Genomic DNA, 17,266 nt, shown 5'->3' on the forward strand with positions numbered 1-17,266 from the left:
AATTATCCAACAGACTTTTTCAATTCACTCGATCTGCCAGGGATGCCACCACACTTACTGCAACTGAAAATCGGCGTGCCAATTATCATGTTGTGAAATATCAACCAGCCAAAGCTTTGCAACCGCACGCGGCTTGCAGTAAAAAATTGAATGAGCAATGTCGTACAAGCAACAATCTTGACAGGACCTTTCAAAGGTGAACATATCCTCATTCCTCGCATTCCTATGATTCCAACAGATATGCCATTTCAATTTAACAGATTGCAATTCCCAATTCGATTGGCGTTTGCAATCACAATCAACAAAGCTCAGGGCCAATCTTTAGAATTCACCCGTTTACATCTACACACGGATTGCTTCTCACATGGACAATAATTATATGTTGCATGTTCTACAGTCGGCAAACCAGACAATCTCTATCTCTGCATACACAATGGAACAACAACAAATATTGTATACCCACAAGCATTGTGAAATTAAACATATTAGAAACGTGCGCTTCCTCTTTTCTTTCTTTTCCATTTAACCAGACTGAGCCACAGCAACGCTTGGCCGGGTAGAGCTAGTAGAAAATAAATCTGTTGCCTCAGCCTGCTTACTATGTGAATATTTCATCACTTTTATTATTGATACCAAATATTACATATTAAGGGCATTTGCTGTAAACTTTGTTTTAATTTGTTTATCCAGTCCTTACATGCAAGGTGAATCCTAAGGGTGGCTGAACAATTAGGTATAAATTGTGGGGGGGGGGGGGGGGGGGGGGGGTTGTTAGTTTTTACTTTACTTGTTCTGGGCTGTTTGGGGTCCTGCTGATCTGTATATCTGCTGTCTGGAATTTTGGAAGATGGAAATGAGAAAATAAAAATTGAGGGCCCTGTCTACTAAGCCGTGCAGTAGTCGCGCTAACTTTTTAGCGTACTCTAAAAATTAGTGCACACTAATGCTAGAAACACCCATTTACTGGATTGGCGTTTGCCTTTGCGGTGTGATGTAAGCCACATTGAGCCTGACGCAGTTGGGAAAATGTGGGGTATAAATGTAATAATAAATAAATAATTTCCTATGGGTGTCTCTAGTGTTAGCGCACACTAAAAAGTTAGTGTAGCTTAGTAAACAGGTCCCTAAAGTTTGGATGTGCTCTGTAGAAGTTATTTACTTTTGCAGTGTGTGGTTGGATGCCTCATGCATGTGATAATATTTGAATAACTGTCTATACTTATGGCTATGGTTTCTGAACATGCAGCATCATTAAAAGACAGTCTTTTAAATGGGTATATGTGGTAATCTCATCTTTGTTAAATGTTTCAGACACATCAGTGTACTTACTGCCATGATATAAAAGAAATTATATTATTCTGGCTCACTGTATTTTCAAATGTAAGCCACATTGAACCCGAGTTTGCTTGGGATTGTCAGCAATCATTGTCTAGGGTGGTCCCGGGGTCCAGTTCACAGAGGTAGTGGGTTCCCAAAGAATACGCAATCCACACGGATTTGGATATATAAAGTATATTATATTTGCATATATGTATTGGCTCACAGCACTTAGTACAGGTAACTGGTACAGGGCTGTATCTGTGTGTGTTTAGGGAGAGAAAGAAAGGATAGGGTGTTTGTTCAGAGGAAGGGAGAGGCCTTGGGGTTGTGCTGCAAGAGGTATATATGTGGGCAGAGGGAAAGGAAGAGAGAGAAAGAAGTAGTGTATGCAGAGCCCGGTATGACCAGCAATAATTTTGACTTCCAGCACTCCTGACAGGGATAATGTGGGATATAAATGTAAAAAAAAAAAAATCCTTTAAGACACTGCCTATCCAGCTGGATGGTGATGGCATAATGAAAGCAAGTTTGGTCCAGTGAAGACTAAGTCAAAATCACCTGTTCCTTACCATATTGAAAATGCGACCATACCATGCCTCTCTAGTTATGTTCCACTAATAAATGAAATGATTAACTGGCTATCTTGAAAGGATTATATAACCTTTGGATGCAGACTAAGGACACAAACATACACTTATTCAATATCACAGTTTCTTTTATACAGTGAGAAAACAACCTTTTAGGGTGGATAGTGTTCACAATGAGCTCCTTTTATTATCAACCAGAGAAGCGATAGAAGTTTTCAGTTCTAGCACAGTATAAGTCATCACAAAAACAAAATCTAAGAAAACCAATGGACTGCATTAGGGGCTTATAGCTCATTTAGTTATGTTTAAAGAAAGAGCTGCATGTAACTAAATATGTGTTTATTTTGACTTATAAAACCACTTGTCCCTGAAACATGCCTAAAAATAGAATAATCTGTGTATCTAAAATGTAAACTTTTACAAAACATATGAAGATGTGATTCCATGTACCCTAATGAAAAGAGAGTTTAATTTTACTTTCAATATATTAAATTATCTTTGTAACACCAGACTTCCAAAGGCAGATTACAACAACAGACCGTTCACTTGTCTATTAGATCGTAAGCTCTTTGAGCAGGGACTGTCTCTCTTTGTTAAATTGTACAGCGCTGCGTAACCCTAGTAGTGCTCTAGAAATGTTAAGTAGTTGTATTGTATAGAACAGTGTAGAAAAATCAGCACATAATACAGAGTTTATAACTGCTTTTGCTACCAGTTACACTAATTTTAAGCTGTTTTTAGTGATATTCAATTTTTATTTCATGATATATCTAGAAAAAGGAATGTTTCAAATAAATTAAAAAGCTGTCAAATAAGTAACAAAAAAATTTGTCCTCTACCTTTTAAGGCACTACCTAACCTATCCAACTGGAACAGGTTTAGGCTTTTTTTTTTTGTTACAGATGCACCTTTAGGCAGTCCCGTCCCTTATTTCTAATAATCTTTGGCTATTGTTTTCAATAGCGTTTGCTATTGTTTTGGGTGAACTAAAACGGCGTCCAGCTCCGCCTACTAGCTTCAGCTATAATGAACTAGGGAGGAGGGCGTGCACTTCGTCTCCTGTTCATCTAACCTCCTTGGTGTCTGTCCCCCTGTTCTCAAACTATCCTCCTTGTGCTCTGGCGTCATCCTGCTCTCCTCTGACGCAACTTCCTGTTTCCGGCAAGGAGCGGGTCTGTCTGAGCCTGAGGCCTCGGCTTTCCTTCGGAGGAAATAGGGACAGAACAGAAGTTGTGTCATAGGTTACGGAGTACCGGTGAAGGAAAGCTGCGGGAGTCTTGGTGGGTAACCTCAGATATGAGTTTAACAGTGGTGGGAGGAGATAGGCAACACCGAAGAGAGCGGAAGACAGAGGGAGAGATGGCAGACCACGGGCAGAGGAGGCCGGTCCCCGAATGCGTATGAGGAGGTTGTGCTCGGCGAGTGAGAATGTGAGGGCAGCCGAATGCGTGTGACTTGATATCTTTTTTTGGATGTTAAACAAATAGCACGTGTTAAAACAAATATCCATTAAATTTCAAGTGCCTCCTTAGACAGTACAGCTCTCTCCTCTAGACGTTCGAGTTTAATTTGTGCTACTGTAATGCTAGCCATAATCCCAACTTTATTTCGCTCACATGTTTAAAATAATGTTTTTAATTAAGCTTCTAATCTTGTTAGATTTTAGGCAAAGGAAATAGAAAGATGGCTGTAAAACAGCTTATGTATGTTTGTTTTTGAAGGTAAAAATTACTTGAAAGTCGCTACTGATTGTGCGTCAAAGGCACCCTCAACCCTACGGTTGAGATTAAGGGTAGTGAAAATTTGCAAAACGTGTAGTGTCTGGAACAGGTGCTATGAAACAAAAAGCCAAGGATCAAATCCTGCTTCTCTCACGACAGTCCTTGTGATTTTGGGCAAATCACTCACGCTGTGTTGTCTTAGGTACAACTTAAACTGTAAGCCTATTTGATGAGAACTAATTCAGCTATAGCAGATAATTTCCCTATTCATCTTGATCGCGGTTTAAAAAAGCGTTTTACAGTACTAAATAAACATTTGAAAAGCATAAGCTCAGCATGTTAGTACCCACAGGCAGATTTGTGTATTTTTTTTATTTTTGCGTCAATTGTAGTTTTTATTGTGTATGAAAAAGTGTAGATTTAATGCATTTTAGTTCGCACCTGAAGGAACTGAAATGTGAATGTAGTGATTCTGTACTGTAATTAGAACTATACTGAACAACGTATTTTACTATTTAGTAAAGTACAGATAATGAACATTGAGCTTTAACATACTTTGTGTTATCTCTGTGATACTTTGTACCGCACTGAACCTGTTATCGAGCGGGAAAGAGCGGGGTATAAATGCAATAAATAAATAAAAGACAATAGGAAATCAGAGATCAAGTGTTTATTTCAGTAGGATTTAGCACAGTAGAGCCCTGGATTATTTGTATTTGAATTTAAATCACCATTTGTCCAAATAGTAATAATGTATTTGGGACTGAATCAAATTAAATACGAATATTTAGTACAGCCCTAATTGTAATAGCCACAGACACACACACAATTTTATTTTTTTAGAAAGAGACAGCAGTGACATTTGTTTATTACCAGAAAGATCTTAGGATGGCAAGCGTTTAGTAAGAGAAAATATGATACTTCATGGTCAAATGATGTGTTCTGCTCTGAAACCATGCTGGGATTACCATTTTGCCATTGGCAAGGTGTAAATTCTTAATACTTTCCATTTGAAGTATGCATATAATCTTTTAGTGTAATAAACATTCCAAAGGGAAAAAGTTATGATTGTTCCGTATCTGTATATTTAAGTGTGTGTGTTCTTAGTACATTCTTGCCAACACCAGAATTGACCATAGTGTGTGTGTTGTATCGACACCAAATTTTCAGGATATGTTAGGTGATATAAGGGGTCTTTACAAGAATAACTTTTTGATCCAGATATGTCAGCATGCCCATGTCCCAAAAAGTAGACTCCATTAGTTCTGATTGAAGCGTCTTGTTAAACTCTGCTTCTCTCACTCTCCTTTCTTGTGTAGAACTGCTTAGGTATTACAGCAGCAAAAATTGAACATATAATAAGACTCCTGGCTTCCTATAGAGTCCTTTATAAGTCTTTTAATTGTTTGGAAATAATGATTAACAAATAACAAAGAAAACTAAGGTGATACCTTTTTGTTGAACTAACAAGATGACCCATCAAGTTTAATCTAGAGGCGCTTGTACTAAAGCTTAGTGCACAACAAAATGCTGCGTGCCGTATTTTATACATGTGGGCCACAGGACACTTAGGGGCCCTTTTATAAAGCAGTGGTAAGCCCAACCTGAGCTTACTGCATGCTAATCTGCAGCTACCGCTGGCCCAACACGAGCGCTGGCGATAGTTTCAGTCCCAACACACGCTGTTTTCCGCACTGGGGAAAATATGGCTGTATTTTTTAGCACTTCGTTAACCTGATGGGAATTGGGCAGTGCCATGATACCTGGATACCACTGGGTTAGCATGGGAGCCCTTACCGCTACCTAAATGGGTAGTGGTAAGTGCACCCCCTCGCATGACCACGCGAGAAGAGCAATCTTACCACATGGCCATTGCTGTTTTCAACTTTTTTTGCCTGCTGTGATAAAAATAGGGCCGCAGCAGGCGGCAAAAACAGCCCCTGTTGCTAGCGCAGGGCTCTTTTTACCGCAGCTTAGTAAAAGAACTCCTTAGCATGCCAAGCTTTAGTAAAAGAGCCCCTTAATAATTTAGGAAGGTCTTGTTAGCTTGTGCTAAATGCTGAGATGCCCATAGCAATGTAATGAGCGGCTCGGTGTTTAGCACCAGCTGATTTTAGCATGAGCTAAAAACACTAGCACACCTTAGTAAAAGACCCCCTTAACCAACAAGCTTCAAGTGAATAATGAAAGGTAGATATCCATCAGTAGAACATCATATTGTAGCTTGCGCTAAATTCAGAGATGCCCGTAAGAATATAATGGGTGTCTTGGTGTTTAGCGCTAGCTAAAAACACTAACACATCTTAGTAAAAGACCCTCTTAACCAGCAAGCTTCAAGTGAATAATGAAAGGTAGGTATCCATCAGTAGAACATCATATTGTAGCTTGCGCTAAATGCAGAGATACCCGTAAGAATATAATGGGTGTCTTGGTGTTCAGCGCTAGCTAAAAACATTAACAAATCTTAGTAAAAGACCCTCTTAACCAGCAAGCTTCAAGTGAATAATGAAAGGTAAATATCCATCAGTAGAACATCATATCAGACAAAAATCAGAAATATATAACCAATAAAACAATAAAAATCATACATTATTAAACAAAAAGACACTCCCCAGATCTTAAAGAATTGAGTAGAGAGTTCCACAGATCTGGTCCTCTACCTTTTAAAGAACTTTTTCTCACTGTTATTTTATTACACATACTCTAAGAAGGCATGAATGATCTTATTTCCTGATTTTGTCATTGATTATAATGATAAAACCAGGAAATAAGATTATTCATGCCTTCTAAGGGTATGTGAAGGAACATAAAGCAAAATAGCATTATTGAGATATTCTTGAGCAAAATGATGCAAAATTTGAATTCAAGAATTTATATTGAATGTTACAAATTAACAGATTAACAATTTAATAACCCATTTAGCAGAAAATGTCCAGTACAAATTGAGAATACTCAGTAATGTGTTATGGAAATATTCCAGTCAAAATCTAATTATGCAAAAATATTTTTCTAAATTAATTTGGCAGAACAAAATAATTCAGTTTAAGGTGTCCTTTTACTAAGGTGTGCCTAAAAGTGGCCTGCTCTGGCATAGGCACATGTATTGGATTTGAGCAGGCCCATTTTTCAGAGCACCTGCATCTATTTTGGGCCTGTGACCTTACTGCCACTCATTCACTTAGCGGTAAGGTCTCACGTGTTAACTGGGCAGTAATCATCAGCATGCGTACAATGCCGATTACCGCCCAGTTAGTGCTGCGCGCCAGAAAATAAAATATATTTTCCGATTTGCATAAAAATTAAATTACCGCCCGGGCCACGTGGTACCCGGACAGTAGTTCCGAATTGGCGCGCATAGGCTTAGTAAAAGGGCCCCTAAGGTAGGCACTTCTTTTAAAGAAAAAGATGTTTTTTTAAATATCCCAAACCTTTTATAGTATCAAGTAGGATGTTGAAAATATTCATGAGAACTATTAGATCTAAATATGAAAACACACTTCCTCCCTTTAGCATTATATGAAGGAATCTCTCTAATGTATATAAATACTTAATCAATATTTAATCAGTGGGTGGTGGTAAGTTCTCCCCACCACATGGCCACACTGTAAGAGAAATCTTACCGCATGGCCATTTTATTTTTAGGGTCTTTTTACCTGCTACAGTAAGGGCCCTGGCATGCAGGAAAAACAGCCCCTGCCGCTACTGCAGGGCCCTTTTTTTCTGCAGCTTGGTAAAAGGGACCGCTTAATGATTATTCCAATAAACTTTTTGTGTTTCGGCTATGGAAAATAAGCTTGGGCCTAAACAGGTTAAAAAAACCTTAGAAATTCAAATGCATTTGATTAAAGGTAATGATTTACAGAACAGAAAAATTGAAAATCAAATGCCTTAAGGTGAGAGACATTCATTTTCCCAAGGTGCCATCAGGGACTCTCTTAATTATATTCAAACGTTACCATTCTGAAATGTTAAAATTACCAGAGGAATCATACCCACAGGTTTCATGAATTTATTATGTACCATATTCTGTAAAGAAAGACTCTGGTCAGCCAGTGGCTGCGGAGTTGGATGTCTCTTTTGATGTGTTAAATTTAACTCAAACTTTAGAAGATGAAACTAAGGGAATTCTATCAGCAACGCTGATTTGTAAATTTTGTAGTGGAGCCTGACCATGACTGAGTTTTAAGATTATTTTTTGTTCATAAGGATGTTTTGTTCCTGAACAATAATATCAGAATTCTTCCCGACATGGCTCGTGCCATGCAGAAGAGAGAGAAATTTCTCAAGCTTAGGCCGAGGGTGCAAATGGGGGTTTTATTTTGGTTGAATTTTCCCTGTAAATGTATACTTAAGTTAAACTCCACTAAGTATATTTTCTTTTAACCATTACATTACTCTGTTTTTAAATTCTAAAATTTCTGCATCATCTGTTTCACCTTGACCTGTGCCAGTAATGTCTGCTCCGTGATGTGTTATTTAGCTCAGGTTTAGCTTCTTTCTGGATTTTGTGTCTATAATTGTTTAATTGAATTGTGCCTTGTCTCCCTCCCTTCATTGTGGACTTTAAGAAGGAGTAATTTTTTTCCCTGATAGAGATGTTTTTTCTTTTAATTATATTTCTTCTTGTCATTAGTTATGTATAATTACTCTTTTTTTTTTCTGTAACAAGATGTTTCTTGGATTGTTATTTTTGTAATACTTGAGGGAAAAAAAAGCTGAGTTAGAAAAGATGTAAAGCATTCCAAATATGAACAATTTAATAGAGAAAAGACCTTTCATAAATCCTTGTATATCAAATAGATTTAAATGATGGAAAATGTAAAATATCTTTTGATCTAGATGAATGTCTGAGTGGTGAAAGATCAGACTCGAAAGAAGTTCAGGATCTACACTGTCCCAAATCTCAAAAACAAAACAAGCAAATTTAAACTCCACTTGTGTTTTCAAAGACATCCAGTGAAGGGAAAGCAAAAGAGGTGTCACATGATCATAACTTTATTGTCTAAAAAATTAACCTGGCCACTGTGTTTTGTAGTAGTTGGATCCTTTTCCTTAAAGTAGATTAAGTGTAAGAAATTTGTGTATATGATTAAATAATATGCATATGGGGAGTCACGTGCTACCACGGAAGGGAGTAGATGCTGAATCTTGGTGCTCCTAAGCTCACTCTCCTTATCTGGCTCCTAAACCTGCGAAAACTGACTTTATCAGAGAAATACAGTAGTTACCGGTGAGAGGAACACATAGTTTAAATAACTGCAGATCCTGCACTACAAGTGGCTGAAAAACCACCTTCCTTGTAGGGACAAAGAGAAATCAAAAGTGCTGGAGAACAAGAGTATTAGGACAGTTATTGCTTGGAATTTGATCACTGGCAACAGTGGATAAGTGATCTGGAGGACAGGGTAGTAGTGTTGGTGGAACAACAGTGGGACCAACTAACTGAACACCTGGCAGAGGTGGAAAATGAAACTAGATAACATCGAAAGCTGTTTGAGATGGAATAATATCAGGTTAATTGGCTCTGGAATCGTTGATGAAGGGTGAGCTTTATGGAAACTTGGCTGGTTCAGTCCCTGCAAATTGGCCCACAACAAGGCCCACTTTGGGTGGAGCTTGCTCACCAAGTTGGCCTGTTGTGGCAAAATGCTGCCAAGCCATGTACAGTTTTAACATTTTTGAATTACGGCCATAAGCAAGCCATTTTATGGATAATCTGTTCTTGAAATTCACTCCCCTATGAAGGCAAGAGGATTCTCTGCTTCTGGGATTACTCAACTTGTGTGGTAACTGCTAGAGGGTGTTTGCACCCATTGGTGTGGCCCTATAGACAAAGAACTACAGGTGCACCATGATGGAGCTGAGGATTATTTTGAAGATGCTGGAGAAGCAAAGGCCTTCTTTGAGACTTTGACTAAAGCTCTCTCCAGCAGCTGAAGGAGAGAAGTACCCTTCCTGATTTTGGCAACAGCAGTGGTGTACCTGAGATCTTCAGCCTGGGAGATGCTTCTCCCTTGGGATTGTAGTCATGCTGTCTCTCTAATCGGGCTGTGATAGAGACTTTTGTTGCACTGTATTGTTTCATTTGGAAATGTTCTGGTTTAAGTTTGACTGTGTTTTTTCGCACTTGTTTTAGAAGGTAATACTGTATCTTCAATGTTGCAGCAGTCCCAGTGGAGGTCTCAGGCATAATAAGCGCCCGATCATCTTACAGTATAACATTTTCTCCTCCTCATATTTATACACAGAAGCTAAGTACATGGTCAGTGGAGCGAGAGGCTTCTAGAACTGTTCCTGGAGACTTGACTTAAGTTTCTTTTGCCCAGATTTGCCACTGGTGTTTCAGTTGTTGTTTTTTTTTTTTCTTTTCCCTTTTTGCTGATAATGGGACCCATAGGCTCACAACTATACTGAGAGAGCCTGCATATTTCTGGGACAGACTGAGGCATATTTTCAAAGCACTTACAAAGTTCCATAGGTTATTATGGAACTTTGCAAGTCTAAGTGCTTTGAAAATGTGCTTATATATATTCCTAGGACCTTTGATGGATAATAATCTTCCCATTTTGTTTTTGAAGGGGATGGGAGTAATGTTCATCTGCTATTTTTCATAACGGGGGAGGAGGGAGGTTACCAAACATGTGATGGTTTTGTTCTTTGTATTTCTAAAAATGGAATCGGGCTGAAATTATTCTTTTATTTCTTTGTATTGCTATTGCCTACCTCAATTTAGAGGATTTATTTTCTTTGTTATTTCTCAATGTTTGCATTTGAACATATATATTTGAAAACTTCAGTTTAAAAAAAAAAAGGGAATCAGTAGGGCAATACAAGTTCTACTGTTGGGGGTTGGTAGAGGGGAGATAGTTTAGGTTATTAGAGGATCTTATTCTGGGCTGGGACGTAGTAAGGGATTGGTCTGATGTATTTGGACAATCACAAAATGACGTATCTGGTTTGGAGGTTTCTCATAGTTTCCCAGGGATATGCCTCAGACTGTGGGAGGGGAGTAAAGGGAGGGAGAGTGTCCAAACCTCATCTAACTGTGATTTGTTTGTTACTTGAACTGCATAATTACATAGGTAATGGTTAACAGTATCTTGGAATGTGTGTGTTGGGGGGAGGGGGAGGGAAATAATTGCTTATTAAGAGGAGCAAGATATTACAAACTTTGCATAGACATAAAGCTCAGGTGGCATTGTTACAAGAAACACACAAATTCCTCTGATTATAGTAAACTTCATCGTTGGTGGGTAGGAGATTATGTAGAGGGGCCAACGATCAATACGAAAGCTGAAGTGATTGTCTTATTTAGAAGTGGACTGTGATCCTGGGGAACTGGGTTCAATTCCCACTGCAGCTCCTTGTAACCCCGGTCACTTAACACTCCATTGCCCTAGGTAGAAAAACTTAGATTGTGAGCACACTAGGAACAGAGAAAGTATCTGCATATAATGTGTATAGTGCTGTGTACATCTAATAGCACTATAGAAATGATTAGTGGTAGCAGTATAGTTGACCCCAAAGGAAGATATATCTTGGCTCATGTATCTTAAAATCGGCAACACCTGGTTCTATGTATTCGAGCAGGGACTGTCCTTCTTTGTTAAACTGTACAGCGCTGCGTAACCCTAGTAGCGCTCTAGAAATGTTAAGTAGTAGTAGTTATTTATGTACCTAACCAATATGTCAGATTTTTCCATAATACTCTGTTGTACCATCTTCAGGAGTTCCAGGGAAGGAGGAGACTTTAATAGTGTGTTTGACCCTCTTGTGGATAAGTCCCATTCCGCTACTTTTACCGTAATAAATTACTTGAGGGGGATCCCAGTGCTTTGTGATAATCTAGAAATCGCTGCTTATCAACAATTGGCACATTACGTTCTATCCATGAGTAAAGGGGCATTGTATAATATGGTAGGGCTTAAATTTAGGGAATTTTTTGTTACTCCTACAGATGACCCATTAACCATTTCCTTCCTACATAACAAGACTACTGGATGCCTACACAGCCAGAGATTTCTCTCCTCTGACACTTTGGTGGCGTACAGACCTGGGCTTGTCTCCAGAATCTTTGAAAGTACTTAGATTATTGTGTGAGGTTCCGCAGTGGATAGGTAACCAAATTTAAGAGATCGTCAGCATAGGTTGATTATACAAAGGTTACCTCAGTCTCAGCTGAAGAGAGTGGATACCCTGTTATGTATAAAATGCATGTGTGGGGCTATGTGGGATTGCCATACAATTAAAATTTCTGGAGAACTGTGATTAGATTTTTGGAGTGAGTTAAGAACATAATAGCCATACTGGGTCAGACCAATGGTCCATCTAGCCCAGTATACTGCTTCCAACAGTGGCCATTCCAGGTCACAAATACCTGGCAGAATCCCCAAAAGTAGCAACATTCCATGCTACCAATCCCAGGGCAAGCAGTGGCTTCCCCCATGTCCGTATGGACTTTCCTCCAGGAACTTGTCCAAACAGTTTAAACCCAGCTACACTAACCGCTGTTTCTACATCCTCTGTCAAGAGTTCCAGAGGTTAACTATTCTTTGAGTGGAAAAAATACTTCTTCCTATTTGTTTTAAAAGTATGTCCATGTAATTTCATTGCATGTCCCCTGGTCTTTGTACTTGTTGAAAGAGTGAAAAATCTGTTAATTTTTACCCGTTCTAGACCTCAATCATATCCCCCCCTCAACCATCTCTTTTCCAAGCTGAAGAGCCTTAACCTCTTTAGCCTTTCCTCAGGCAGAACATAGTGCTCAGTCCTTTAGGTATTTACTGGGTCAGATGTCTGTTACAAGGCTTCAGGGAAAGAGCCCAAACTGTGAATGGCAAAGACTTGTGTAGTGGGGAAAAAGTTGATTCCATATCATCATGCTGATCAATCCATAGACTGGTGGGTTGTGTCCATCTACCAGCAGGTGGAGATAGAGAGCAATCCTTTTGCCTCCCTATATGTGGTCATGTGCTGCCGGAAACTCCTCAGTATGTTCTCTATCTCAGCAGGTGGTGGTCACACACAGCAGCAGCTCTGGCTAGGTCTCCAAGCCTAATTTTTAGGTTTTGTTGAGTACCTGGGGTTGAGGGCTCTTCTTGAGCAAGTGCAAACCTGGTGGTGCCATGTCCCTCCTTTTCTCCACCCTCCCGCTGGCTCTGTTAAAAAAAAAAAAAATTTGGACGTCTTTAAGGGCGTTTATTTCAACGTTTATTGCAGCTGCTCACTGGGACACCAGTTCGTTACAGCTCTGAGCGAGAAGCAGGTAATTTTACCTTTTTATAGCGGGCAGGGGGTTCCCCGTTCGGTCTCCACATGGCTTATGGCGTCGGAGGGCGAGGGCGCGAGGATTCGATCCCCGGACCGCGTGGGTGCGTCTAGCGGGGATGCGGAGATTTCAAAACCTGAATCTCCTTTATTAAGCATCAGTTTGGAGGCTGGTCAGTGTCCCGGTTCTTCCTCCGGTGCGGCGGTTTTTCCCCGCCATAAGCGCCCATCCCCCGCTGCTCGCCCACTCCATGTTGGCCGGCCACTCTGCTTGGACGGCTTCTTCTTGGGCCGCCCTCGAGCTGGGAGACGTTAATACTATGGTCGCCCTTGATTCGGGTGACGGTAAGAAAGCGGCCAAAGATAAGCGCCGTTCTTCCCGCGCGGCTCCTCGGAGTTTCGCGCCGGACGCCATTTTGGATGCGCAGCACGTTTCTACCCCGCTCTTGCAAGCGCCTGTTGAGGGTGCGGCTAGGGCTGTGGCCCAAGCTGCAGAAGTGCACTGTTCGGGGGGATTCTCCCCTGAGTTCATTTTGCTGCTGCATCAGGCTTTTCTTATGCAAAACGCTGCCCCTGCCCCCCTGTCTGATAAAGGGGTTGAGGCCTCCGGAATCAAACGCCCTCGGGTGGATTTCCAGGCCCTAGTGTCTCCTCTGATGTAGATGAGGGCAGCGTATCTGAGTTCTCCCAACGGTCCTTTGGGGATTCCTTGGAGGAGACGGATTCCCGCTCGGATGGAGCGGATGACCCCTCTGCAGCGCGGATCTTTCGCTCAGAGGATTTGCCCAACCTGTTAGTGCAGGCCATGAGCATTTTGAAGATTTCCTCTCCGGAGGACGTCTCTCCCTCAGCCTCTGTTGGCTCCGTCATTATGCTGGGGACGAAGCGCCCGCCTAGAACCTTCCACGTGCATGAGGCCATGCACACCTTGATTTTCGGCTCAATGGGATGTCCCAGAAGCGAGCCTCAAAGTGGCTAGGGCTATGTCCCGCCTCTATCCTCTGCCTGAAGGTGAACGGGAGGCCTTTCTTTGGCCTACAGTGGATTCTTTAATCACTGCGGTGACTAAGAAAACGGCGTTGCTGGTGGAAGGTGGCACGGCCCTAAAGGACGCCCAAGACAGAAGATTGGAGGCAGCCTTAAGGTCGTCCTTCGAGGCGGCTGCTTTAAGTTTGCAGGCCTCAGTTTGCGGCTCCTATGTGGCCAGGGCGTGCCTGACGATTGTGCAGCGGGCTTCCCCCTCGGATCCTTCCTTGAGGGCTGATTGGCTGGCCCTGGAATCGGGCTTGGCTTATTTGGCAGACTTGCTGTATGATGTCTTGAGAGCCTCAGCTAAAGGTATGGCTCAGACAGTCAGTCTCTGCGCGGCGGTGGCTTTGGCTGAAGTATTGGTCTGCGGACCACGCCTCTAAGTCTCGCCTGGCTAAGTTGCCTTTTAAAGGCAAGCTGCTTTTTGGGGTCGAGCTGGACAAAATTGTGACCGATCTCGGCATGTCTAAGGGCAAGAGGTTACCAGAGGTCAGGGCTCGGGCCAGTGGTGCTCGCCCCGGGTCCTCCAAAGGACGGTTTCGGTATCGCCCGGGCAAGTCGGGCTCCTCTGCCCCCTCTTCCTTCAAGAGGAACTTCTGCCCCAAGCAGCATTCCTTTCACAGAGACTGCCGTCCCGGAGGTGCTTCCTCCGGTCCTCCCCCAGGGTCTCGTACCCAATGACGGGGCCCTGGTCCATGGCCCAGTGCAGATTGGAGGACGCCTGTCCTCGTTTCTGGGCGAGTGGACCAGGGTAACTTCAGACGCTTGGGTCCTGGAAGTCATAAGAGACGGCTACAAGCTAGAGTTCTGCCGACCCTTAAGAGACGGGTTTGTACTCTCTCCCTGCAAGTCTCCGGTCAAAGCTGTGGCAGTGCAGCAGACTTTGGACAATCTGATCTGCCTGGGTGCGGTCGTTCCGGTGCCAGAAGATCAGCTTGGCAAGGGACGTTACTCCATTTACTTTGTGGTACCAAAGAAAGGAGGTTCTGTACGGCCTATCCTCGACCTCAAAGGGGTCAATCGGGCCTTGAAAGTTCGGCACTTCCGAATGGAGACTCTCCGCTCTGTTATAGCGGTAGTGAAGGCAGGGGAGTTCCTTGCATCCTTGGACATCAAGGAAGCTTACCTGCATATTCTCATCTGGCCTCCTCATCAACGCTTTCTGCGTTTTGCAGTCCTGGGCCGACACTTCCAGTTCAGAGCCCTCCCGTTCGGGTTGGCTACTGCTCCACGGACCTTCTCCAAAGTAATGGTGGTCATCGTGGCCTTCCTTCGAAAGGAAGGAGTACAAGTCCATCCTTATCTGGACGACTGGTTGATCCGAGCCCCCTCTTATGCAGAGTGCGGCAGAGCTGTAGACCGGGTGATTGCTCTTCTGAGCTCCCTGGGGTGGATCATCAACTGGGAGAAAAGCCAGCTGCGCCCGACTCAGTCCCTGGAATATCTGGGAGTTCGTTTCGACACCCAAGTGGGCAGAGTGTTCCTGCCGGACAATCAAATTATCGAGCTTCAGGCTCAGGTGGACCAGTTCCTAGTAGCCTCTCCTCTTCGGGCTTGGGACTATGTGCAGCTGTTGGGCTCTATGACGGCCACGATGGAAGTAGTGCCCTGGGCCAGGGCTCATATGAGACCACTACAACTCCTGCAGCGCTGGACTCCAGTGTCGGAGGATTACGCTGTGCGCCTTCCCTTAGACCTAGCGGTGCGCAAGACGCTGAGCTGGTGGCTGAGGACAGACAAGTTGTCCGCAGGGATGCCTCTTTTGACCCCGGAGTGGGTTGTCGTCACGACGGACGCCTCTTTGACGGGCTGGGGAGCCCATTGCTTGGGAAGGACAGCGCAGGGGCTCTGGTCTCCTGCAGAGGCAAAGTGGTCTATCAACCTCCTGGAACTCAGAGCCATTCGGTTGGCGCTTTGGGAGTTTCTCCCGGTACTGGCGTTAAAGCCAGTACGGGTCCTGTCGGACAATGCCACGGCTGTGGCCTATGTCAATCGCCAGGGAGGTACCAAGAGCGCCCCTCTAGCCAAGGAGGCCATGAATCTATGCCAGTGGGCGGAAGCGAACCTGGAACAGCTGTCGGCGGCCCACATTGCTGGAGTCATGAATGTCCAGGCGGACTTTCTTAGTCGCCATACCTTGGATTCCGGAGAGTGGTAGCTATCGGCTCAGGCGTTCTTGGACATCACGAAGCGCTGGGGCCAGCCGAGCCTAGATCTGATGGTGTCATCGGCCAATTGCCAAGTGCCGCGCTTTTTCAGCAGAGGACGGGACCCTCGCTCTCTGGGAGAAGATGCTCTTCTCCAACAGTGGCCGACACAGGAGCTTCTCTATGTGTTCCCGCCCTGGCCCATGTTGGGCAGGGTGCTAGACCGGGTGGCAAAGCATCCGGGCTGGGTAATCCTGGTGGGTCCGGACTGGCCCAGACGTCCCTGGTATGCGGACTTGATCAGGCTCTCAGTGGATGTACCTCTGCGACTTCCAGCGGAGCAGGGCCTGTTGCATCAGGGTCCCGTGGTGATGGAGGATCCCTCCCCCTTTGGTCTTTCGGCCTGGCTATTGAGCGGCAGCGTCTGAGGAAGAAAGGCTTCTCAGACAAGGTCATCGCCACTATGCTGAGAGCGAGGAAGCGCTCTACTTCTACTGCTTACGCCAGGGTTTGGCGTACTTTTGCATCTTGGTGTGAGGCAGGCTCACTTTCTCCCTTCACTGCTCCAATTTCTTCAGTGTTGGCGTTCCTGCAAGAAGGTCTGGAGAAAGGCCTGTTGCTCAGTTCCCTTAAAGTCCAGGTAGCGGCTCTGGCTTGCTTCAGGGGCCGCCTGAAGGGTGCTTCCCTGGCTTCGCAGCCAGATGTGGTGCGCTTTCTCAAGGGAGTTAATCACCTGCGCTCTCCTCTGCACTCAGTGGTACCTGCGTGGAATCTCAATCTGGTGCTAAGAGCCGTGCAGAAGCCGCCTTTTGAACCCTTGTCGAGGGCATCTCTGAAAGACCTGATGCTGAAAGCAGTCTTTTTGGTGGCTATCACTTCAGCCAGAAGAGTTTCCGAGCTCCAGGCGCTATCATGTCGAGAGCCCTTTCTGCAGTTCACTGAGGCAGGAGTGTCTATTCGCACAGTGCCTTCCTTCCTGCCCAAGATTGTTTCTCGCTTCCATGTGAATCAGCAGCTCTGTCTCCCATCCTTTCGTAGGGAGGACTACCCAGGGGAGTACTCTGCTCTCAAATATCTAGATGTGAGACGAGTCATCATCAGATACTTGGAAGTGACTAATGATTTCCGGAAGTCGGATCATCTGTTTGTCTTGTTTGTAGGTCCTCGTAAGGGTCTGCAGGCTGCTAAGCCTACA

General features: G+C 43.6%; 1 protein-coding gene across 3 annotated transcripts in view; it reads left to right on the plus strand.

Annotated features, from left to right (window-relative positions):
• The first annotated feature begins 3,087 nt into the window (after window positions 1-3,087).
• The window catches only part of EP400 (E1A binding protein p400), a 401,921-nt gene continuing 387,742 nt past the window's right edge, over window positions 3,088-17,266 (plus strand). For all 3 annotated transcript variants that reach the window (XM_030219806.1, XM_030219807.1, XM_030219808.1), the window contains exon 1: window positions 3,088-3,187. The gene's annotated coding sequence lies outside the window, so the exon portion shown is untranslated. The remainder of the gene's footprint in view (window positions 3,188-17,266) is intronic.

This window comes from Microcaecilia unicolor, chromosome 11 (genome assembly GCF_901765095.1).
Source record: "Microcaecilia unicolor chromosome 11, aMicUni1.1, whole genome shotgun sequence".
NCBI classification, from domain to species: Eukaryota; Metazoa; Chordata; class Amphibia; order Gymnophiona; family Siphonopidae; genus Microcaecilia; species Microcaecilia unicolor.